This window comes from Hoplias malabaricus, chromosome X1, assembly GCF_029633855.1.
Source record: "Hoplias malabaricus isolate fHopMal1 chromosome X1, fHopMal1.hap1, whole genome shotgun sequence".
Lineage (NCBI taxonomy): Eukaryota > Metazoa > Chordata > Actinopteri > Characiformes > Erythrinidae > Hoplias > Hoplias malabaricus.
Window position 1 is genome coordinate 19335335 of NC_089818.1, and position 24424 is coordinate 19359758.

General features: G+C 42.3%; 1 protein-coding gene across 4 annotated transcripts in view; it reads right to left on the reverse strand.

The window, feature by feature from the left end:
• The window catches only part of LOC136675372 (band 4.1-like protein 3), a 51478-nt gene extending 30210 nt beyond the window's left edge, over positions 1-21268 (reverse strand). For 3 of the 4 annotated variants that reach the window (XM_066651877.1, XM_066651878.1, XM_066651874.1), the window contains exons 1-2: positions 21129-21268; positions 1029-1153 (exon numbers count right to left, since the gene is read on the reverse strand). The gene's annotated coding sequence lies outside the window, so the exon portion shown is untranslated. Of the gene's footprint in view, positions 1-1028; positions 1176-8718; positions 8809-21128 lie in introns of those variants that run through there. The other variant, XM_066651875.1, reaches the window with a different exon arrangement.
• Positions 21269-24424: the final 3156 nt, after the last annotated feature.

The window sequence follows — 24424 nt, forward strand, 5'->3', positions numbered from 1 at the left end:
TGGTTAAAGGCTAAGCACCACTTAATGGACCTCCATGAATATTTCACATTATTTTAGTTACTGACATATATAAGTATGAATTAAAATGAAAATAGCAGCTTAATTTGCTTTAAAACTGACAATTTTATTAAATTGACGGAAAAACCCGAGCTCTCTACGGAAATTCTTGAACGCAACCGTGACGTCACTGGTGGACAACAGCTGAACAACGCCGCGGTAAAACACCGTTATGACTGACTGTTATGACAGTATCTAGCTAAATAACCAACATTATTCATGACAATAGCCTAGCAATAAGCTAAACTCAAATGTAGAGGTACCGTTATTCTTGTAAATGTGATCGAAGTCGAACTCGAATTCATCCGACACTATAAACCTCCGTAATGCAGCTACGTAGCCGAGTATAATCTGAGACACCGAGTTTAGCGAGTCAAGCTAACGTTAACTAACACCAACTAAAACAGGCGAAGTGAGTGTCCTTACCCTGTTTACCTCCAAGTTACAGAGGCTCTTGAACACCTTTCGTTGGTGTCCTTACATGCCCATATTGTTGGAAAAGCGCCAGTGAAATGAGCTACAGATAACGGAGTGAGCGGATGGTCCTTTCCAAAGTGTCCGTTTAAAGTTGACAAATTTAGTCCATTTTCTGGATATTTTGGAATCTTTGGGCCATTTGTGCACAGATGTCCCACTGTACATTGAATGATTGCAGCCAAAAACAACACACCTTTTCGTCATTTTGCATTAAATTAAGTGCAGCTTCTAGAGTTGTTGTCCACCATCTACGTCACAGGCAAGACGCCTATTAGAGTTTCCCAACACCGTTGGGGGGGGAACCAACGGTCTTTTAAACCTTATTCCTTGAATTAGTAAGAAATAACATGTTTTCTGACTATCAATAAACACAAGTTAGGAACTCAAATTCCACTGTATTTATTTGTTTGACACTTTCATATCGCTGGTGCTTAGCCTTTAAAAAGGTGTATATTCAGATGAGTGTAGAGCAGGTGTGTGTGGGGCAGGCTCACCTGGTGTTGTGTGACTGGGCTGGTGTGTTCACCTGTAGAAGGCACGTGTGGTTTGCCTGGTAATGGACGATTTCTGGCTGGCTGAGGCTGCTGGAATTGGCTGGTCTCTGAATCCCGGCCAACATCTGCAGTCATGGCAATTCAACACTGCAATCAGGACACAAATCATGATTAACACTTAATCTTCCATTATAAAGATTTCTACAATTTACTCATTAAATAAATAGACGTTAAACAAGAAATTACTCTGAATGGAATATGTAGATTTACCCAACACCGAAGAGCAGAGAAATGCAAATCATTAAACCACAATCAGGGAAGAGCTGCATATAGGACCTTCTCTTTAGACAATTCCAATTTTGGGAATATCTTGAGTTACCTAGCTAAGAAATGCCACAAAACTCCCAGCAGCCTTTTCAGGTTTGTAACAGGTCTCTCACTCAGTTCTAAACAGCCTTCGTCCACAGTCTCAAACCATAGATTTTCTGCTCTGAACTTTTGAACCACAGTCTTAATCTTCCCCTCTAACGTTAGACAAAACATTACACACAACACTTCAAACTCCAGCATTCTCAACTGAGGCAAATCCTAACAAATGAGGCATTTTAAAGTAGTAAGAAACTCAGCAAATACGGGTAAAAAACCCCACTCTAAACACTGACAAATATTTACACAAGCCAAGGCTCAATTAAAGTGGAACTATTCGTTCCTGGACAAGCATCTCACTTAGTGAGGCAGCTATCCAAACAGCTCCATCGACACTACAGACGATGTAGACTAATGTAAAATAATGGTAGAGAAAGCTCATTGCTAAGATGCTTTTCATTACTTTTCAATACGTTTCAATTAGACATGGTACATTACCACGTTTTCTCTTTCAATACCAGTTGATCATAATGACATTTTGAGCTGAATCATGCATGAATGGTGATAATGTGACAACTCTAGTGGACACTCAGAAATCCTTGCTACTAACGAGGGCATGACTCCTGCTTCTAGACAGTTTCCCTTGCTTGCACTCTCTCATAAATGCACACACATGGCTCCATTTTTAGCTCAGTGTTTACACACTGGAGGAGAGTGTGTTCAGTGTGCGTGATCACAGTGGGAATGTCAACAGCACACTAAAGTATGTGACACAAAATACTCAACGGCAGAGTCACGGGGCATGTTAGGGTCAACATCAGCAGCCATGGAGCTGCTTTGTTATCCGCCCTCTGCCTTTAAAATCTATCTGGCATTGTTTGGCATCCCATTGTGCTATCTACAAGGTTCTTTACTAACCTTAGAAAACTAAAACATGCAACTGAAAACCTTTGTTGTATCTGAGCAAACATGCCATTCTGGTACACTCTGGCACCGGATTTATATTCCAGCAATTGTAAAAATGTGTAAATCTGTTGCAGGTACTACTCCATTAATTAAATTCATTCATTCATTATCTATAAGCGCTTATCCAGTTCAGGGTCACGGTGGGTCCAGGGCCTACCTGGAATCATTGGGCGCAAAGCAGGAATACACCCTGAAGGGGACGCACACACACACACACACACACACACACACCTATGAACACTTTTTTTTGTGTGTCGCCAATCCACCTAACAAAGTGTGTTTTTGGACTGTGGGAGGAAACGGGAGCACCCGGAGGAAACCCACGTGGATACAGGGAGAACACACCACACTCCTCACAGACAGTCACCCGGAGGAACCCCACGCAGACACAGGGAGAACACACCACACTCCTCACAGACAGTCACCCGGAGGAACCCCACGCAGACACAGGGAGAACACACCACAGTCCTCACAGACAGTCACCCGGAGCGGGACTCGAACCCACAACCTCCAGGTCCCTGGAGCTGTGTGACTGCGACACTACCTTTGCTTAAAATACTAAGCACACCTCCAGTCACTCCCATTAAACAAAGAATTTACTAAGTAGGGATTGTCATCACAGTAAAAGCTCAAGACTGATACTGAAAAGCTGTCAGTAGCTGGACTTGTGAATTTTTACACACATGCAGAGTGAGCTGGCACACTGCCCACCATTCCTCCATGCTTTCTGAGGAGGTGACAGAGGCACTGGCCGTTCCTACTCAGCAGCTGTATGGCTGGTCACGGGCTGGAGAGTGTGTGAAAACTAGCGGTGATGCAGGAGTCCAGGCGGAAAAGAGCTGTAGGAGAAGGCCACCAATGTTCAGTCTCCAAGCTTATTGCGTTTTAAGTAGGTCAAACTGCCTGAACTGGGAGGTGGTGCTTGTGGTGGAGAGCAAGCCATGAGGTATACTCTTTCTGTTTGATATTAAAGTCAGAAGAGATTGAGAGAGAGTAAAAGGGAGTGGGGGCGGGAGAGAGAGAGAGAGAGAGAGAGAGAGAGAGAGAGAGAGAGAAAGTAAAAATGCCAAGAGATATCATAGAAGACACATCCATGACCAGTGATAAGGTCAGTCCTCAGGCTGCCATTAACATTTAATGGACATATTGACTCAGTCTGAAGGATAGCTGAGGATGTATGAAATAAATATACTCTCTGAATGTACTAGACATTCATCTGCCTTGTGTTCACACATTCTATTTTATTTAATCTAAACATATCACAACGAGAAAACAAAACCCCTCTTCCTTTTACTGCTCTCTTTATTTCTGTATCTTTTTATTTGAACACTCATCCTCTCATGAACAAGTAGTCATAGCTCATCCGTTACCACAGCAACTGCAGCTTGTTGTTGTGGTAACACCCTGTTGCCATGGTAACACATTGTTTCCTCATAATAAACGTTAGTATAAAGTATAAATCAATGCTCTCATGCAGGATTAATGAAATGATCAAAGTGATTCAGCTCGTAACAGTGAAGTGGGCAGGATTAGGCCAATTTTACATTTTATTAATGTAAACTCAATATCCAAAGAGTAAATTGTTTCAGGAAATGAGATTTTATCCCAGCTTCATCTTCCAAGATTACTCCTGAGAGGAAGCTGACTGCTGTTGAATCAGCAGCACTAGGCCACATGTCCCTGGGGCCAAATCTACACTCGGACATCTGTCAGTGCAACTGTGGCGATTGTATGCCAGTTTGCCATGAAATCCACACCGTTAAAACAAGGCTAGCATGGAGAAGAGTGAGGAGGACAGTGGGAGACTGGGGGAGGGAAAGAGAGAGAGAGAGAGAGAGAGAGAAGCCATTTGCATGCTTACATTTTTACAGTTTTAGAAAAAGTGCCTGACTACCCTTTTTTGGAATTCATGTGGAAAAAAGCTGATGCAAATAAATGAACCTTCCTTTTTTTACCCATGGGTGTCCACAGGGATTATTTCACAAGCACAGCAATAATAACAACAACAACAACAACAGCAGCAGCTGTGATTAATGTAATAAGAGAATGCCTATGTTCTTTATAACTCTCACAGCAAATGGGACTAACAACTCCTGATAGCTTCGAACTAATCACTATCCTCTGCAGTGTCCTACGATGTTTGCTGATAAAACCAAATTCAGGATTACATTATACAGAAAGTAAAATGCTGCAGAAGAAACATACCCAGTCCAGCTATGTGCTTTATAGCATTGTTAATTCATTCATTCATTATCTGTAAGCGCTTATCCAGTTCAGGGTCGCGGTGGGTCCGGAGCCTACCTGGAATCATTGGGCACAAGGTGGGAATACACCCTGGAGGGGGCGCCAGTCCTTCACAGGGCAAAACACACACTCACACCTACGGACACTTTTGAGTCACCAATCCACCTACCAACGTGTGTTTTTGGACTGTGGGAGGAAACCGGAGCATCCGGAGGAAACCCACGCAGACACAGGGAGAACACACCACACTCCTCACAGACAGTCACCCGGAGGAAACCCACGCAAACACAGGGAGAACACACCACACTCCTCACAGACAGTCACCCGGAGGAAACCCAGGCAAACACAGGGAGAACACACCACACTTCTCACAGACAGTCACCCGGAGGAAACCCACACAGACACAGCGAGAACACACGAAACTCCTCACAGACAGTCACCGGGAGGAAACCCACACAGACACAGAGAGAACACACCACACTCCTCACAGACAGTCACCCAGAGCGGGAATCGAACCCACAACCTCCAGGTCCCTGGAGCTGTGTGATTGCGACACATACCTGCTGCGCCACTGTGCCGCCCCTATAGCATTGTTCACTTTAATGAAAACCAGATATTAAACTATAGGACCATGAGGAAATCAAAATAAATGTTTCACTCATTTGGGAATGCAAAAAGGCACATTTGTTAGTTTCTGTCAGTGTGGGTTCATGGCCTTCTCTTCTCTTTAAAGAAGTTACACCAAAGGTTTAGCATTTTTCTCAGGTAATATGCCAGACTCTAGGAGAGACTGACACCTGAGATGGGAGACTGGAATAAGACGTTACATGCCGTACCAGTCCAAGCCCATTCTAAAATAAAACATTTAGCAACACATTTATGTGTGCTCAGATTCCCCAAGGTAATTTCTCATGTGGAAGGACAGTCATGAGCACAAGGCCAGAAGGTCAAAAGCTTGCACAGAGAACGTCATAGAGGAGGGTTATATGGTAGTAGACTGAACGTCACAGAGAAAGCCATTTATTTACCCTGCTTCAGGCAAGTCACAGAGAGAGCTGTAGCACAATCTTACATTATTACTGAATGTATAGATGTAAGCTCTGATAAAGGCCCACTGTCTAATGTGCTGCACAGTCAAATGTGTGTGTCTCTGACTAACCAATATTCACTTCAATAAAAAACATTCTACCAACTACAAGAAATCAATAGGCCATGCTTCAACACCCCTATTAAATGCATGTGCAAACATTGCAGTAGAGTAACCGTGCAATCGAAATCAAACAAAGTCAATGTGTTATCGCCACAATAATATGTTGTTTCCTAGGCCACAAACACAGCTCAAGAAAACACAAATGTAAAAGACACCACAACCACAGCTTCCTTAAAACATCGGTTTTCTGATGTTATATCAGTTTAAGAAGAAAACTGTAACCTTCGTCTCAGCATTCCCTGTGTTAGCTCATTAATCCCAGATTTTGCAATTCTAATATCCATCAAGACAACCACTCTCTTCTCTCCTCCAGCTGTGCCTTGCTGACATTTGACCCAGATCTGCATAAAGTGAGTTACTATGAACCTCCTGAGAATCAGTCCAGGCCCACACACAGAAGAGCAAACGGAGTTAGTGGGGCATCACTGGGGCAGCAGATGGGTCCTGCACTGCTGAGTGACTGGGGAGAGGTTTGAGTCAGTCAGCTGCTGATTACAGGACACAAAAGAGCAACCAGCTCAAACGCTGACACAGGACAACCTTTAGCCTTTTTCTTACGCCAACTGCTGACTTTTAAAAATAAGGCAATATTGAGAACTTCCTGGGGCGGCACGGTGGTGCTGCAGGTAGTGTCGCAGTCACACAGCTCCAGGGACCTGGAGATTGTGGGTTCGATTCCCGACTGTCTGTGAGGAGTTGGTGTGTTCTCTCTGTGTCTGCGTGGGATTCCTCCGGGTGACTGTCTGTGAGGAGTTGGTGTGTTCTCTCTGTGTCTGCGTGGGATTCCTCCGGGTGACTGTCTGTGAGGAGTGTGGTGTGTTCTCTCTGTGTCTGCGTGGGATTCCTCCGGGTGACTGTCTGTGAGGAGTGTGGTGTGTTCTCTCTGTGTCTGCATGGGATTCCTCCGGGTGACTGTCTGTGAGGAGTGTGGTGTGTTCTCTCTGTGTCTGCGTGGGATTCCTCCGGGTGACTGTCTGTGAGGAGTGTGGTGTGTTCTCCCTGTGTCTGCGTGGGCTTCCTCCGGGTGCTCCGTTTTCCACGGTCCAAAAACACACGTTGGTAGGTGGATTGGCGACTCAAAAGTGTCCGTAGGTGTGTGAGTGTGTGTGTGTTGCCTTGTGAAGGACTGGCGCCCCCTCCAGGGTGTATTCCCACCTTGTGTCCAATGATTCCAGGTAGGCTCTGGACCCACCGCGACCCTGAACTAGATAAGCGCTTACAGATAATGAATGAATGAATGAATGAGAACGTCCTAACTAGAACTAATACTTTTTCAAAGACTTACTTTACTACACCATATAACTACTTTATAATGAAAACTACACTATTATAATCTCCAAATAAACTATTACTCTCAAAAATACTTCCATTCAGAACTCCTTGTTTACTGATGCAGGTCGACCGACCTGTCAATCAAACCTGTTTACAAAACAGACATGGTCTCTGAAATTCTCAGGGAAGCCTATCTTTACTACATCTGCTGAGTAGGACAAAGCAAACGGGAACCCTATTCCAATAGTGGGAGGCAACAAAAGCAAGGTGACAAAAATGAGAACATTAAATATATTTAGAACCTGTTTTAGGCCTAATCCTTCCAGCTGACATCACATCCCGAGGTCAAATAAAAATATACACACCTTCCTGCTGCCCACTAGAGTAGTTAAAGCACCAGTCAGAAGTCAGAACATTTGTGTAAAACCCTTGCCTTGACTGCAAATACAGTGAGGCCTTATCCTGAACTGTCTGAAGAGCTGCTGAAGTCTGATTAGACTGGGCCTGTGAACAAAAGGTACAGATGGGTTCAAACTACTTAAGGTCTTATGCTCCATCCTAATCACTAAATCACTTCGCACTCCATTCCCAACACTGTCGGGTGCCCAGTTTTGTCAGTACGGTTGATTGCAGCCGTTTCTGTGACACAGACACTGAGGCATATCCATAGCTGAGGGAGTAGCTAGCTTTCGTCACTTGTCCCCAAAGAAAGCTTAACAAAATTTGGGTTTTAAACCAAAGCAGAAGAAGAATAGAGGATCCATGTTTTTCTCGACATGTCCTGCCTTCTACATTCTACACATCTCATTCGCTGTATTATACTGTGTGTATCCTACAACAATGAACGTGCCTTTAGCATTTTGGACGTACCTTACACTCCAAACTGTATTTTTCCTGATTGTATTTCAGCAGAACTTCAGCAGATATTAAAGTAAATTTCCACGTTTTCTGCATAAGTCAATGCTCAAGATTTAAACAAGCCATTCATAGAGATTTGATAGACACTCTTTCTTCTAGAGAAACTCATTCAGATTCAGAAACGTTCACAGCGGAAGTGACAGTGAAAAGACAGAACTGTTTAAAGCTATTTAATTTCCTTAAAAGCTAAACTTACAAAGTGTTAAATGATTATGCAGGTCAATATCTGAGAGGCTGGTTTACAGTAGTTTTCAGACATGGATTTGGCCAGAAAAAGGACAACGCAGGGTGACACAGTACCCAAAGAAATTGTACAGTTGCATAGACAAATCTGTTAGAGATTTGTAATGGAATGCAATGTTTATGAAATAAACACAACTGGCGAGCACCCACAGTAAACATAACAGTGCCAGACAGAAAGCTCGAATACGTATACACCATGTACTATATTACATTACATTATAACAGCCAGGAAGGAAGCACTAACATAACGTAAATAAATAAATGCCAATAAGCAAAAACACAACCACACTGCAGGCGAGTCTCGGGTCTTATCCTGTCACTGCCCTCCGCCTCCAGCCAGAAACGCAGTGCTAGCGTAGCTTCAGCTAACTCCAAGTTTGGACGACAACAGACAGCAAAGCAGCCCTCAGGCTACGCTTTCCACACACCGAATAACAGCATAAAGCCGTGTAAACTCAAATTGACCGTTACCGAATATCCAGTCTCTTCTCCGCGACCCTGAGAGCCTCTGTCCACGGTGAAGGAGCCGCCGCACTCGTAGAAGCCCAGCTCTGAGTCCGCGCTGGATTCTGAGAGGCGGAATCTCCGCTCCTCCACCCGAGTTCAGGAAAGCCCCGCCCACCCGCGCTATGATTGGCTTGCAGTTCGTGTTCAAGGCAACGGTGGACCAGTGAGTATCCGAGCCGTGTATCAGAGCCGTGTATCAGAGCAGCGCAGGAGGGCGGAGTTTTCCTAAAAACAGGCGGAAACAGAAAATGCTCATCTGAGATGTTTTGCAGTCTACTACTGCAAAAGTCCTGCCTTCCCTATTTATTGCTGCTGCATCCAGCAGACTCTTAGTTCAGGATACATCAGGCCTCAGTGTGCTTTAATATCATCCTAAAATTCTCAGTGTTTGCATATAAATAATTTATAAATTCATAATCATAAATGTGCTCTGCACACTGATGTTTCTGTTCCACTCAGTGTTTTTTTTTAAAACTACACAAGCTGATAATAGGGCAGCACAGTAGTGCTGCAGGTTATTGTCGCAGTCACACAGCTCCAGGGACTTGGAGGTTGTGGGTTCCATTCCCACTCCGGGTGACTGTCTGTGAGGAGTGTGGTGTGTTCTCCCTGTGTCTGCGTGGGTTTCCTCCGGGTGACTGTCTGTGAGGAGTGTGGTGTGTTCTCCCTGTGTCTGCGTGGGTTTCCTCCGGGTGACTGTCTGTGAGGAGTGTGGTGTGTTCTCCCTGTGTCTGCGTGGGTTTCCTCCGGGTGACTGTCTGTGAGGAGTGTGGTGTGTTCTCTCTGTGTCTGCGTGGGTTTCCTCCGGGTGACTGTCTGTGAGGAGTGTGGTGTGTTCTCCCTGTGTCCGCGTGGGTTTCCTCCGGGTGCTCCGGTTTCCTCCCACGGTTCCAAAAACACACATTCGTAGGTGGATTGGCGACTCCAAAGTGTCCGTAGGTGTGTGTGTGTGTGAGTGAATGTGTTGCCCTGTGAAGGACTGTGACTCCAGGGTGTGTTCCCGCCAATGATTCCAGGTAGGCTCTAGACCCACCGCGACTCTGAATTGAATAAGCAGTTACAGATAATGAATGAATGAATGAAGCTGATATTAGATGCTGCAGAGGAGTGTTTTGCATAATATTTCTAAACAATTTATCATCATTCCTGGTCTCACTCGAGGCTGGAAGCTAAGAAGTGTATCAACCATCATTTATCATGTGCTTATCATAAAACATAACCACCAAAACCACAATTAGATATACATCTGTCATGTCATGACAAATCCTGTCCACCTCATTCAAGGAAATCCCACCACACACTCAAACCTCACACATGCTTGTTTTAATCAAGAAAAGTCTATGTAGCCTTCTAGGGGGATTTGAGAGGTTTGCCTTCTGTTTCACTGTGGGATCCATTAACCCACTTTTCTGGGCTTCCTTGGTCACCCATAATGTTCTGGCTACCCAACTGCCCCTGCTATTCTTTGGGTACACATATACAAATATATATTTACCTCGCTAATTAAAGACTACTTCTGCGGTATTCATTTAACTGTGACCATGCTACGGAATCTTTGCCCAATTTACCATTATTACAGATACAACTCGCTACACATAAGATACTAAACTAAACATAAACACACTGGGTGGAGATAAGCAGAAGGTTTGTGGGCATCCTTGCCATTCAAACTGGCTCCTGAGAGTAGTGCACTTCAGGACATTCTTTACTCTTTGTGGTCTTTTATTTATTTTTTAAACATGGGCTGTATGCTGAATGGAAAATCATGCTGTAACATGTCACAGCAAATAGTAAAAACTCAGCTCAGCTGTTGTAAGATGTGCTATAAATCACTTTTTTCATAGATGTTTTGCAGAAGGCCTCTCTCACCAAAGAAATGCTGTTTCAGTGGTGACCAGTCTTCATTAAAGCTACATAAACTGCAGTAAATTTTGTGCTAACAGTTTGCCACCATGTGTAGTCTGGAATACCTCCTATTCATTTATAAACAAACCAACCCCAACAGGTTGTTCTAAAGTGCTAAATATCTTTTACATTCCCTTTCTGTCTATTGATTCTGTCTATTGAAACACCTGAAAACCTATTTCCAAGAAAATACAAACCAGAATGCATTTAAAATGTCTTTAGATATAACTCTACACCTTCACTGTCATTCAGTATATAGAGGTCTATGAATATGCAGGACTTTCTGCATCTATCTCTACCCAACCCTCCACTGCTGGCATGCAGTTTTAGCCAAAAAGCCACACACTGCAATTCGGCAGGACTGATCCTTTAGTTTTGTGATGTAGGAAATCCATTTTTTTGGTCCACTGCAGTTGTAAATCAGAAATGCTCAGCCAGGGTGCTGACAGTTTATTTGGCTCATGGTAAATCTTCTAACGTATAAACAGCATCACTTGGACGCGCCAACAATAGGGTGACAAGACGTCCTCTTTTACTCGGACATGTCCTCTTTTTTAGACGGGTGGAATTTCACAAACGTCCAGGATTTTGTTTTTCTAGAGCTTACATAGAACTTCGAGAAGCGTTTCGTTCACAAACTAGTCCCGCCCTCCCCTACTCCGATTGGTTCGCTTGAGTGAGAAGGGGACGTGGTGAAGAAGCCTAAAATCTTCTGATTGGACGGTCTGACTGTAGAGCTACCGTTATTGGTCGATAACCTTCTCTGTAAACATTTAATTGGTCAGTCTGCACGTCAGTAGTCGTTCAACCCCTCCCCCGGTCACCCTAGCCAACAATATATACAATTTGTTAGATTGGAGGTGGTTTAATTAGATTTTTCCACCCATTATCCATCTAACGTGTTGCTAAGCTGAACATCCAGCCTTGTACAAAAGCAGAAGAAAGGTGTAGGCCAGTGGTGTCAAACTCATTTTCACAGAGGGCCACATCAGCATAATAGTGTCCCTCAAAGGGCCAGATGTAACTGTAAGACCGTATAAATGTAACTAAATATAACCAAATGTAGAATAAATGTAAGTACTCCTTAATGTTAAATACCTCTGAATTTATTACTTATTCAACTTATAAATATTTGCATAGATATAAAAATGTTTGCTTGTTGCTCTGTTAACAACATAAATCTTGTTAATTTGTCAGATTAAGAAACACATTACTCCATCAATCAACGATCAAACTATCAAAGTGAATAAAGAGAAATATCATCAAACACAAGTTATGACCTTCACCACACACTGCTTCAAAAATACACCCTCTGAAAAAGACTTAGACACGCGAGCGATTTCTTCAGCTACAATAAAGCTAGCTTTCACAGCTCCGTCGTTTTGGGCCGTGAACATATTCTGCTGCGATCGCAGTTTGCCTTTTAATTCTTGTACAATTTGTTGCTTTTCTTGAAGGCTAACTTTGACATACTGAGCTCCGTGTTTGGTCTCAACGTGGCGACGTAAATTGTACTCCTTGACAACTGCCACCGCCTCATAACACAAAAGACATACAGGTTTTTCTCCTTGAAGCACAAACATGTATTCGCCTTCCCATCTCTCTTCAAACTGTCTTCCATTGGCATTAATTTTTCTTTTCCTGGACATTTTGGAATCAATATTTGTAGCCATTTCTTAATTCCACTTTTTGAAAAAAATCACATCAAAGACGATACACTGAAATCTAGTGGTGGAATGCGTCATTTGGCGGGCAACATAATCGCCATGCATTGCGGGAAATGTAGTTTAAGGTCAACTCACACTTTAGAATTAGTGACAGAATTAATAATTAAGTCTAAAAGCGTGCATTGACCATAAACTCCATTTCCCACAATTCATGCCGATTGTTACTCGTGAAGCGACGGCATTAAGCCACTAGATTGCAGTCAGTCAGATCTTTTAAACTCTTGCGGGCCACATCAAATGACACGGCGGGCCACATTTGGCCCGCGGGCCTTGGGTTTGACACATGTAGGTACCTGATTTAACCAGATTGTAGCTGAAGTCCAGTCTAAAATACTCTCACTGCTCTGAGTCCACAATGTTATACTTGGCACACTGCTCTGTGCCAGCCGTCCACTCTAACTGCCTTCAAATTGGTAGACTACACTGCCAAGCAGAACAGACTCAGGTGGATCATGACTTGAGGCTATAACAGGGAGAACACGTGCAGCCCATGAGTGGAACAGCACCTTTTTCCATACAGTAGACGGCAGTGAAATCTTTATCAGGGATAAAATAAATGGACTTATTACCACATCTGCTTTTCTACCTCTATGCTGCCTTATCTGTAGATCTGTTTATCAATGTGTCAATTACTACATACAATATTTTCTCTGTTCATAATGAAATAACAGAAGCAATCCTTCTGCACCAACCCACAGACGTCTGCTATTTTTAAAACTCTTTTCCAGTTCTTTTCTGAGTACAGATAAACTGCTTCATTGTAACTGACAGAAAGTTTGAGGCAAATAGAGGTTAGGTTAAAAAACATGGCAGAATTCCCGCTCAACAAAGAGCATGGCTTTCGACAGAAGCCCGGCTTCCAAGAGCGAGTTATAAAAGGAAAAAGTGTGTTTGGCCACAGTGTTCATTAGGAAAGTCCCGGTATCTGTTTTAGATCAGAGGCACCATGTCAGAACAGTCCTGTAAGCACTGCAAATCATATGCAGCCTAGTGTAATAACAGCCTACTGAACATCACCGTTATTCTGAGGGTGAGGGAAGCAGAGTCAACCAGTGAAGACAGCACGGACGGCCTAAAGATCAGAGCTGTGGCTTGACTATAAGCTCTGAAGTAAGGTCAACAAAAGGGCAGGACAGTTATAATCCGTATCACTGACTTTCAGCAAGTCTTGGAGAAAAGTTTAGAGTCAGGTTTAGAGTCGGGTTTCAAGAGCAGAAAGTCTAGATTATGTTGGTCTAATATTATTAAATGCCTCCATTATATTAATTTTACAGCATTTGGTGTATAAATCATTGTTAAATTTGTTGGTAATTTTAATCTACTTGAATCTAATCCCATGGATAAGCAGTTACAGACAATGTATGAAAGAATGAATGAAATCTAATCCCATTTTCTACATTTTAAATGTGTTAATGTTTTAGCCTCCTGATTAGACATGGCACAGTTCCCCCTGCTTCTTAAATTGGTATCATATATCGCTCTCATAAACACTTTGGAATTTTTTTTTATAAGCTTTTCATTTAGTAGGATTCAGGACACTATATAAGAGCTGATATTTTTGCTCCTGGGCTCCCCCTACACCCTACAGTAGCGGAGTGTAACCCCATTTTACAACACTCTCCTGAAATTAAAGACTAAGCACCAGCGATATGAAAGTGTCAAACACATAAATACAGTGGAATTTGAGTTCCTAACTTGTGTTTATTGATAGTCAGAAAACATGTTATTTCTCACTAATTCAAGGAATAAGGTTTAAAAGACCGTTGCCCCCCCCCCCAACGGTGTTGGGAAACTCTAATAGGCGTCTTGCCTGTGACGTAGACGGTGGACAACAACTCTAGAAGCTGCACTTAATTTAATGCAAAATGACGAAAAGGTGTGTTGTTTTTGGCTGCAATCATTCAATGTACAGTGGGACATCTGTGCACAAATGGCCCAAAGATCCCAAAATACCCAAAAAATGGACTAAATTTGTCAACTTTAAACGGGCACTTTGGAAAGGACCATCCGCTCACTCCGTTATCTGTAGCTCATTTCACTGGCGCATTTCCAACAATATGGGCACCAACGAAAGGTATTCAAGAGCCTCTGTAACATGGAGGTAAACAGGGTAAGGACACTCACTTCGCCTGTTTTAGTTGGTGTTAGTTAGCGTTAGCTTGACTTGCTAAACTCGGTGTCTCAGATTATACTCGGCTACGTAGCTGCATTACGGAGGTTTATAGTGTCGGATGAATTCGAGTTCGACTTCGATCACATTTACAAGAATAACGGTACCTCTACATTTGAGTGTAGCTTATTGCTAGGCTATTGTCATGAATAATGTTGGTTATTTAGCTAGATACTGTCATAACAGTCAGTCATAACGGTGTTTTACTGCGGCGTTGTTCAGCTGTTGTTCACCAGTGACGTCACGGTTGCGTTCAAGAATTTCCGTAGCGAGCTCGGGTTTTTCCATCAATTTTAATAAAATTGTCAGTTTTAAAGCAAGTGGTGCTTAGCCTTTAAGTGTAGGGGGGAGTGTCTTTACCTTCCTTCAACAGTTACATAGTGCAGTTTCCACAGTGCTGAGCCCTAGTCATGGGATGATGTACCCAGAGATGAAAACAGGTTGGTGACCACTAGAAGTCTGCATGTTGAAAAAATGGAAGTCTATTATTAACAATTGGCATCGATGAACAAGCACACTGACCCTTAACCCACAGAATAAATGCGGAAAGAGGGAAAAAGTGGTGTGTGAGTCAGCAGAATGAGTAAGAGTAGACATCGCCCGACCTCTGGCCCTCAGACACTTCTTGTTTTTCCTCTTTCTTATTTCAGAAAGGGTATTCTTAGTAACATTTGCCACCAGGGGGCCACACAGAAAAGACTAGGCGACCTTCACCTTGGCTGCGGCTTACACGCAGCTGTTAAATACCTGCAGTCGTTAATGCTCTGTGACACACGTGTGACTGGTGCACATCGGTATGGAATCAAGGGTTTCCTTTAATGGGCTTAAGAAGAGTTTTCTCCTGTAGTTGAACATGACTGAATGTTTTATAGGATGCTGTGTGCATCCTGATGAATTACAATTGTTCTTTATGCAAATCAAAGCAATGATGTCATGTTTAATCACATCATATCAAGACTTCAGTGTGCTTTCAGTAGGCTGGCAGGTAGAAATGTTGCAATATGAAGCAGTATCACTGATTTATTGGCATAGTGCACTATATGCAATATCACTACTGCCAAAGCCTGTGTTGTAATGATGATTAATAAAAGCATGTTGTACAGCCAAGTGAGAAAAAACCCATTATAATCATTAAGTGGCAAAGTCCAACAAGAGATTTTACTGAGATATATTCAAACTAATACTGAGAACCCAAGATGGAAGACACATCCATCTGTCTTTCAGTAGGCACTCCATCTGATGGTGCACTGCTTTGTAAAAAAGACAGATAAGTTGGAAACATCTGGACGGATTATTCCTGAGCATTTGACATGTGTGTGACATCTTTATAGCTACTTTTAGAGGCTTCAACTGGCTTCTCACTTCAAGAATAATATGTGGCTTCTAACCTCAGCATGACAGACATAACTGCAGTCTGTACAGTCTCCACATTACAGAGGTTGTTTTCAAGCAGTGAGAAGGAAAAGAAAGCGAAAACATCTCATCAAAGTGCTTTCAAGGGACTACATTTTATTGTTCATGTGACTGAAACATCCCTGACTCCTGAGTTTTGCGCTATATTGACACTGTAATATCTAGATTGATAGCACATGTGGTATACCTGTATATAGGGTTGGACGGTAAAATGATAATACTGTAAACCACGGTATTTAAAAATGTGAGCAGGATTTATGACGTGTGTGGGGTGTGTCAAATTTTTCTTCTGTGTTTTTTAAAGTTAGCTAAAATGTTCATGCGCATTTAAGAGAGCCACAGGGAGGGGGCGCTGTGGGAGCTCAATGACTGCTGATGTCACGGTCTGAAAACGTGCGGAGAAAAGAACAAAGCCCAGTAGCACACCGCAGTTGTAAGATTAGCGCTGAGTTTGGATTAAAAGAGAGAGAAAGAAAACTGTAAACAGACAAAACTCTCAGAAAATCCTTTATCTTTATGTCTTTATCCACTAAATATGTGTGTTTTGAGCCTCAGTTCACTGAAAAATCTGCTGTGGTGTGCTAAACCACAAGCGCCTGTTAGCACTAGCTGTGCTTCTGACTTTGTGCTCACAGATATAAGGCTAAGAGCAGCCCCTCCCCACTGTAACACCGTACACCACGATAATATTTTAAAATGGTATGAAAAATGCGGATACCGCCCATCCCTACCTGTATACCAGAACACTTTCAGCTGTCATTAAACCTCCCATTATACCTCCATGGGCCCAATAATTAACCACAAAGAGCAGAAAACATGTACGCTGCAGTAAAACATAAAAATTAATTTATTCATGGTGTCAGGTTTAGATTAATGGGTGAATATTTGTCTGTTTTATTTACTCTTATATATTTCTTTCCCTTTTCCACCATTCATTACAAGTTAACATGGTGTAAACCGCTTGGTGTAATCACTTCGCCCCAGTTATTTCTAACACTGCACTTTGTTAATAAGATATGATGAGACAGCAAGTGTAACTATGAAGGGCATGTGACTGCTTGTACAGATCCAGTGTAACACTGTATCTCAAAAAAAAAAAAACAGCTCAGCACGTCATAAGACACAGCGTTGGGTAATAGTCACTGCCGAAGTCTAACACAAAACCAATCACAACCAACCAATCACAATACACTAAGCACGGAAAAACTCCAGAATCTATCGTATCCGCATCATAACAAACCCAGACGCGCTCATTATTCTGGTATAATTGAGTGTAGTTAGGTTATTACATGACAGGGTGCATAGTAACACATTAAGAACTATTATCATAAAGCAATTGAGTGTTTTAAACACAATGAATCACTAGGAGATAATACAAGGGGCTTCATATCTGTATACCGCAGATACCACACAATCATGTGCACTGATTGCTTTTGATTTAATTCCCACCATTTTATGACCCTAACACCTGGAATTTTGGTTGCCTTTTGAATGGTAGTCTATATTGCAGAACCTCTTATCTCGTCCTATAGGAAATTATCTTTCGGCCGATAGCCGATGCTTGGAAAACAAACTCCTTTGGCAACCAATAAGCAAAGCCTGGAAAAACCCTCCACATCATGTAAAAAGCTCCTAACCCTTGGCACCGGTGTATCGCCTTTATCAGTTGGAACACACAGGCACACTCATAAGGCTTTTCAAGACATACCAGCACAGACCAGTCCACCTCCCTCTGCTATTAATACCCATTGATAAGGTTTTAGCTTTTTCAAGGCTTCCCATGCTGCATTTCTTTTTATGGGCAAAAGGAGCTTCATGCCATTGAGTCCAGCTCATCCACGGAGGTGAGATGGGTCAAACTGAGCTTCCTTATCACGGCTGTGGCCTGATAGAACTGTGGCAGTGCTTTTTTTTTTTTTTTTAAAACCACAGCTGCGTCACACGCAGGGCTCACATGTCCCTCTCCTAGAGGAAGAAAAATGTGCTCACTTAGCTCCAAGACTTGCTCAAATGTACAAAGTCTAGTATCAGGTGAAACTAGGCACTGCCAACTCAGCTATACACCAGAAGAGTCAGTGCTGAGGTCTTCCCTCCCTTCCTGACCTCATAGATCATCTAAAGAATGGAGGAGAGTGGACTACGGACGTCTTCAACCTTTGAACAGCATCTTATCACCTGCAGAACTGATAACAGCATAAAAATGCAATGACACTTCATTCACGTGCCCTTTCATCCTCAGGGCAATGGTCTCCAGGACAAAGGGGACGCTTAAAACCGTACACCTTCCATTTCACAGAAGAAGTCACGGTGGCTCAAATTTCAGGAACATTATGTGTGTGTGTGTGTGTGTGTGGGGGGGGGGGGGGGTGTTGGATATGAAATACTTCATTTTAGAGAAACTTACAGGGGACAGATGCAGTGAACTCTGTTCACTTGTGGAAAAGAGGTATAAATATGTCCCCTTTAAGGGTTTTTCCAAGCAGTGGTAATAGGAACCAAACATCTTTAATGTGTTTAATGCCACTTAAACAGTACAGTGCAGTTCAGAACTGTTCTCTGGTATTTCACCAACACATTTCTTGCAAATCACATCGTCTTTGTCCATTTCGTTTGTGTCTTCACACAAAATAAGCCAAAAAGTGGGCCAAGACTTTTGACTTGAAAGAGGACCACGTTTTCCCTATTCATTTGATTATAGCCACAACATGGATCCATTTAGTAGTGACACTTATTAGTCAAATTGTATGAGATGTCTGTTGAGTGTCTGCTAGTTTTAGTAAAAATATCGATACTTGGTGGCAATATATTGACAATGAATGTTTATCTGTTTTATCTGTCTATATTATTATCTGTAAGTGCTTATCCAGTTCAGGGTCACGGTGGGTCCAGGGCCTACCTGGAATCATTGGGCGCAAGGCGGGAATACACCCTGGAGGGGGCGCCAGTCCTTCACAGGGCAACACAGACACACACATTCACTCACACCTATGGACACTTTTTGAGTCACCAATCCACCTACCAATGTGTGTTTTTGGACTGTGGGAGGAAACCGGAGCACCCGGAGGAAACCCACGCAGACACAGGGAGAACACACTCCTCACAGACAGTCACCCGGAGCGGGAATCGAACCCACAACCTCCAAGCCCCTGGAGCTGTGTGACTGCGACACTAACCTGCTGCACCACCGTGCCGCCATCACGATATATCACCCTATCAATATTTTGTCCCACCCCTACCTTTCTTACTGAAGAGCAATGAGAGTTGGGTCATTAGATGTGCGTTCCTTTGTAACTGGTTGAACTGTACAAAAATTTAGCTAAAAGTTGCATGAAACACTCATTTCACATAATAAATGAAGCCCTTACTTATATATTTCATCGAGCCTTTGGATCATAAACAACTGACCATACTCAGTGCTCTGAAATACTTAGGAAAATAATTCTGCACCTCCTTAAATAACCCAGCAGTCTGTCGTACAAAGAAGCCTTTCTTATCCGCAGTTTTTGTGAATTCTTTATAAAGATTAAAGAAGCTGAGACGGCATCAGCAAAGCAAGGCAACGTCAGACGGGAAATGAAAGCCAGAGACAAACGGGGATCACTTCCTCTTTCATACAGACTGCCAGAACGTCTGACACGAGATGGAGATCACTTGACCGAAAAACGCTGAACACTCACGGCAGCTGTTCAAACACGCTCGGTGACAATGAATCAAACATCCTGAGATGCCATTAACCGCCATCTGCAGATCCGCACAGCAGATCAGACGGCCCAGAGCAATACGACTGATAATTACAAGATTCAGAAAGGCTTTGGCGAGCTGCAGGGGTTTCCTGTTCTGTAAATAGTCCAACATCAAAAGGAAGGGTTTTGCCCAAATCCCAAAGTCAGTCCCTGACCACAATGTACACACAGAGGGAGCGCTGAGGCTCACCAGTCACGTGTTTCTAGAAAATTAACAGATCTGAAAGTTGCAAGGTGACATTTAAAACAACCCTGAATTTCAAGAAAATGAACACATCAGATGCCACTGACTGTAGCCTCATCTTCTCGGGAAAAATGAACTTACCCCAGCCGGCAATTTGACGGGTTCACAAAGGTCGTGGTCCAAAACAGCAGCATGGCCCCATGGGAAAGGAAACAGGCAACATATTCAGAATTAATCAGGCACACATGAATTAGACTGAGGTGTTCTGGGATTTTTTACAAACAACGACACAGTTTATGAAGCTGAAGTTTAACTTTCTTAGTTCCCTTCACCAGCGGACCCCTCGGCGATCAGTAATGCAGTATCAGCTAAAAAATGATCCAGTGTCAGGTACGCGCAGTGAGTACGCAGAGAAGGGAAGTAGCTGGACTCAATCAGTGCTATGTGTTTAAAGGGAAACTGCAATTACTGCATAATTTAACTCTTACTCAGTAAACAGAGCCATTTGGAGTTGTTTGATGTGATATGCAACTGTTGTAGAAAAAATCTGGTGATAGGAACCATATGATCCAGACAAACCAATGCCTATAGAACTCAAATTTACAAACAGACTCTGTCTAAAGCCTGAGACAATGGTTTTGAATAAGCTTTTGGCCTAAAATGGCATTTTTAATGATCTGGTCATGACAAGAATTGACACATGTATATTATTTAATTTAAATAAATGCCTTTAAAAAAACAATTTCAAACACACAGCATTCTTTAAATGAGTACATTTCTATCCGCTGTGTTTATAAAAGCACAAAGGTTTTGCCTCAAAAACGAGGCTGAAGTTTCTTAAAAAGGAAGGAATTTTCTGTTCCCCCTTAAAAAGTGCAGCGGTCACAGTTAGACTACAGTAGAATGTAATAGTACTTAAGGTGGAATGTCATAGAAATTATTTCTAACGGTTTTAACGGTTCCCTGCTCCCTACGTAGTGCACTGTGCGGGTCATTTACAAACGAACAGCCTTCTCCACTCAATTATTACGTTGTATTTCCACTAGTAGGGTATTTCCACTCACTCATCAACTGCACGACCCTTTATTCGTTAAGTATAATTAGTGCAGAAGGGTTAACGTACGTGGTGCACTATGTACTGAGTACGCAGTCGTTTAGGAAGCAGTCTAAGCCTCAAACAAATGTAGAAGTTACTAAGAAACGCGATACAAAATTAGCTCCCAACATCTCACCTGCCACTGCTTCGACGCTGAGGGCTGTGAGAGTGTTCCTCTCACAAATATCAACGCTGAAAACCAGAAGTTAAACCGACCATTGAGCACTTCTCCCACTTCTGTCCGGACTCGTTCACCTGAGCAGAGTCCAGCTCTCATCCTCATTCAGGCTTCCTTCTCCGGAGCAACGCCGAAGCCACGCCCCTCCACAGCTCACTTCAACGCTATTGGCTGCTTGCTATCGCTACGTGTCTTTGGACTGCTTTAACACCGCCCACAAATCTGGTCACTAATAAACAGATTACCTTTCATTAAAGCCCCCTCCAAGTGGTTGGTCTTGTTAACACTTGTCCATGAACCAATTTTGTCAACTTTAAAGTTGCTGGTGAGTTTTGAAGAAGTGGGGGACTGAGGCTAAGACTTGTACTAAATAAAGCCAACGGTATAGAGTTGCATTTAAGCCACTTTTAAAGCGTTACAGGATTTAGGGTTTTTATTTTTTTTAATGAATTCAACGTATGTTGCAGGAAAAGTAATTACCTGTGAAATTAAAACAGATCCACAACTGATAACGGTAAAATTTAGATTAAATTTCAGCTTAAATTTACAACTTTAAATAAAATATCACGCCAGAATTGAACTGAAGAAACGCTCTTAAATGTGACTCATTAAAACGTATTTCACACAAGTTTTGGTCAAAATACCACAAGGATCAAACACCACAGCTTTATTCTCCCCCTGTCTAAACAGCCCTGTTCAGAACGGACTGTTTAAGTGCCTGTTCCTTTAAATGAGAACGAGCCAGATCTCAATCCAAGAGTGAGGAGTGAGGAGCAGAAGCTCTGTTTTTTTTAGCCATTTTTGCTTGGTCCTCTTTCTTCTCTGTATTTAATCAGTACTCTCCTTTCTCCGATCATCTTGTTTTTGTTTTGCTTCATTTTACGTAGTTTTTGTGCTCTCATGTAAATGCGGTTCCAGCGATGTGATTGGAGAGACTCAGAGAGAGAGGCAGGGCAATTCTAAAATGTCTATATTCAACCCAAAACAGCACAAAATCAAAGTGACTCATGCCATCGTTCTGTAGTCAGTGATTTTTTACTGCTTGATTAATACTATTTTATGACCAGGTTACATTAAAGGCACACTACATAACAGTTTTAATTTAAAATTACGGCTTCAAAACCATTGTGATGCTTCACCCTCCCATACTGTGGAGAAACGAGCCTCTGTCATTTCTGCTCTGGTCTCAGCACTGCAGAAACTGCACTATGTAACTTTCGGAGGAGGGTAGGAAAACACACTCCTCCTGCCCCCTCTCTGTTAAATTCAGTACAGTTCTGTAAAAATGAACTACAATAAGGGAACCCCAGGAGCAAAAAACCCAAACCTTACAGAATGTTCCTTTAATCACGTATAACATACTGTGCATTACTATGTGCAGATATATATATATATATATATATTTTAAATAATGTGTACTGAAGAGGCTGTGTCTTTTTTTCACCTCAGAAACCAACAAAATATGCCATCTGTCTAAACCTCTACCCACAGCTGGAAGAGTGCATTATTTTAAAAGCAGCCTAAACTTTTATTCGGCCAGGAAAACAGTGGCAAAAGTACCCAAATGTTTTTTTCAGGAGCTCAGCCAGTGACATGATTCCAACCCTGCACTGAGAAGCCCCCTGAATCAGAGCAAAAGTGAAAGTATAAAAGTCCCTCATTTTAAAGTGAGTCATGCTTCAAAAATTACACCTTTTTAAAGGCTAAGCACCAGCGATATGAAAGTGCCTAACTTGTGTTTATTGAGAGTCAGAAAACATGTTATTTCTTACTAAATCAAGGAATAAGGTTCAAAAGACTGTGGGTCCCCCCCCCCCCCCCAACGGTGTTGGGAAACTCTAATAGGCGTCTTGCCTGTGACGTAGATGGTGGAAAACAACTCTAGAAGCTGCACTTAATTTAATGCAAAATGACGAAAAGGTGTGTTGTTTTTGGCTGCAATCATTCAATGTACAGTGGGACATCTGTGAACAAATGGCCCAAAGATCCCAAAATATCCAGAAAATGGACTAAATTTGTCCACTTTAAACGGGCACTTTGGAAAGGACCATCCGCTCACTCCGTTATCTGTAGCTCATTTCACTGGCGCTTTTCCAACAATATGGACATGTAAGGACACCAACGAAAGGTGTTCAAGAGCCTCTGTAACATGGAGGTAAACAGGGTAAGGACACTCACTTCGCCTGTTTTAGTTGGTGTTAGTTAACGTTAGCTTGACTCGCTAAACTCGGTGGCTCAGATTATACTCGGCTACGTAGCTGCATTACGGAGGTTTATAGTGTCGGATGAATTCGAGTTCGTCTTCGATCACATTTACAAGAATAACGGTACCTCTACATTTGAGTTTAGCTTATTGCTAGGCTATTGTCATGAATAATGTTGGTTATTTAGCTAGACACTGTCATAACAGTCAGTCATAACGGTGTTTTACCGCGGCGTTGTTCAGATGTTGTCCACCAGTGACGTCACGGTTGCGTTCAAGAATTTCCGTAGCGAGCTCGGGTTTTTCCGTCCATTTAATAAAATTGTCAGTTTTAAAACAAATTAAGCTGCTATTTTCATTTTAATTCATACTTATATCTGTCAGTAACTACAATAAACTGAAATATTCATGGAGGTCCATTAAGTGGTGCTTAGACTTTAACCAGTGAAAGTGCTTATTTTAACAAAAATGCACAATTTGACGATGTGTCCAAAAGTATCTATAGACTTTCTTATCCAAACTTTCCTCTGAAATTAAGGTCATTAACAGGCACGTTCACTGCAGCAACAACTTATGGAAAGGTTTTACACTGCATTTTGGAACACTACACCAAAGACTGCATTCTACATTCACCCTTCTTTCATGTCAAAGTCAGGCACAGGTTACTTTTGGATCACAAACACTACTCAAAGTACTGTCTGGAGCTCGAAAGAAGGAGGATTTCCCCTGCTTCACAGCCCAGTGATGAGGGGGATTTCTTTCCTTCTATAGTCTATGCTTGGTCCTGATCGCTTTTACAAACTGTACATGTGCAAATGAAACCGTGTCCTCACATCCTGAACCGCACTTTAAAGTAGCTGAGTTAATCGATTATAGGGCGAGTCTAGAAACTTCTACGCGTATTTAATGTCTATTAAATTTCCAAAACTACTCTGATTAATGTTATAAGAGCTGACTGAAAAAGTAGTGCAGGGGATATGCTTAGCTCCTTAAATTCCACAGTTAATCAAAAGGACGACGACTGAATCTCAAATAGCCCCCTATTCCCTAA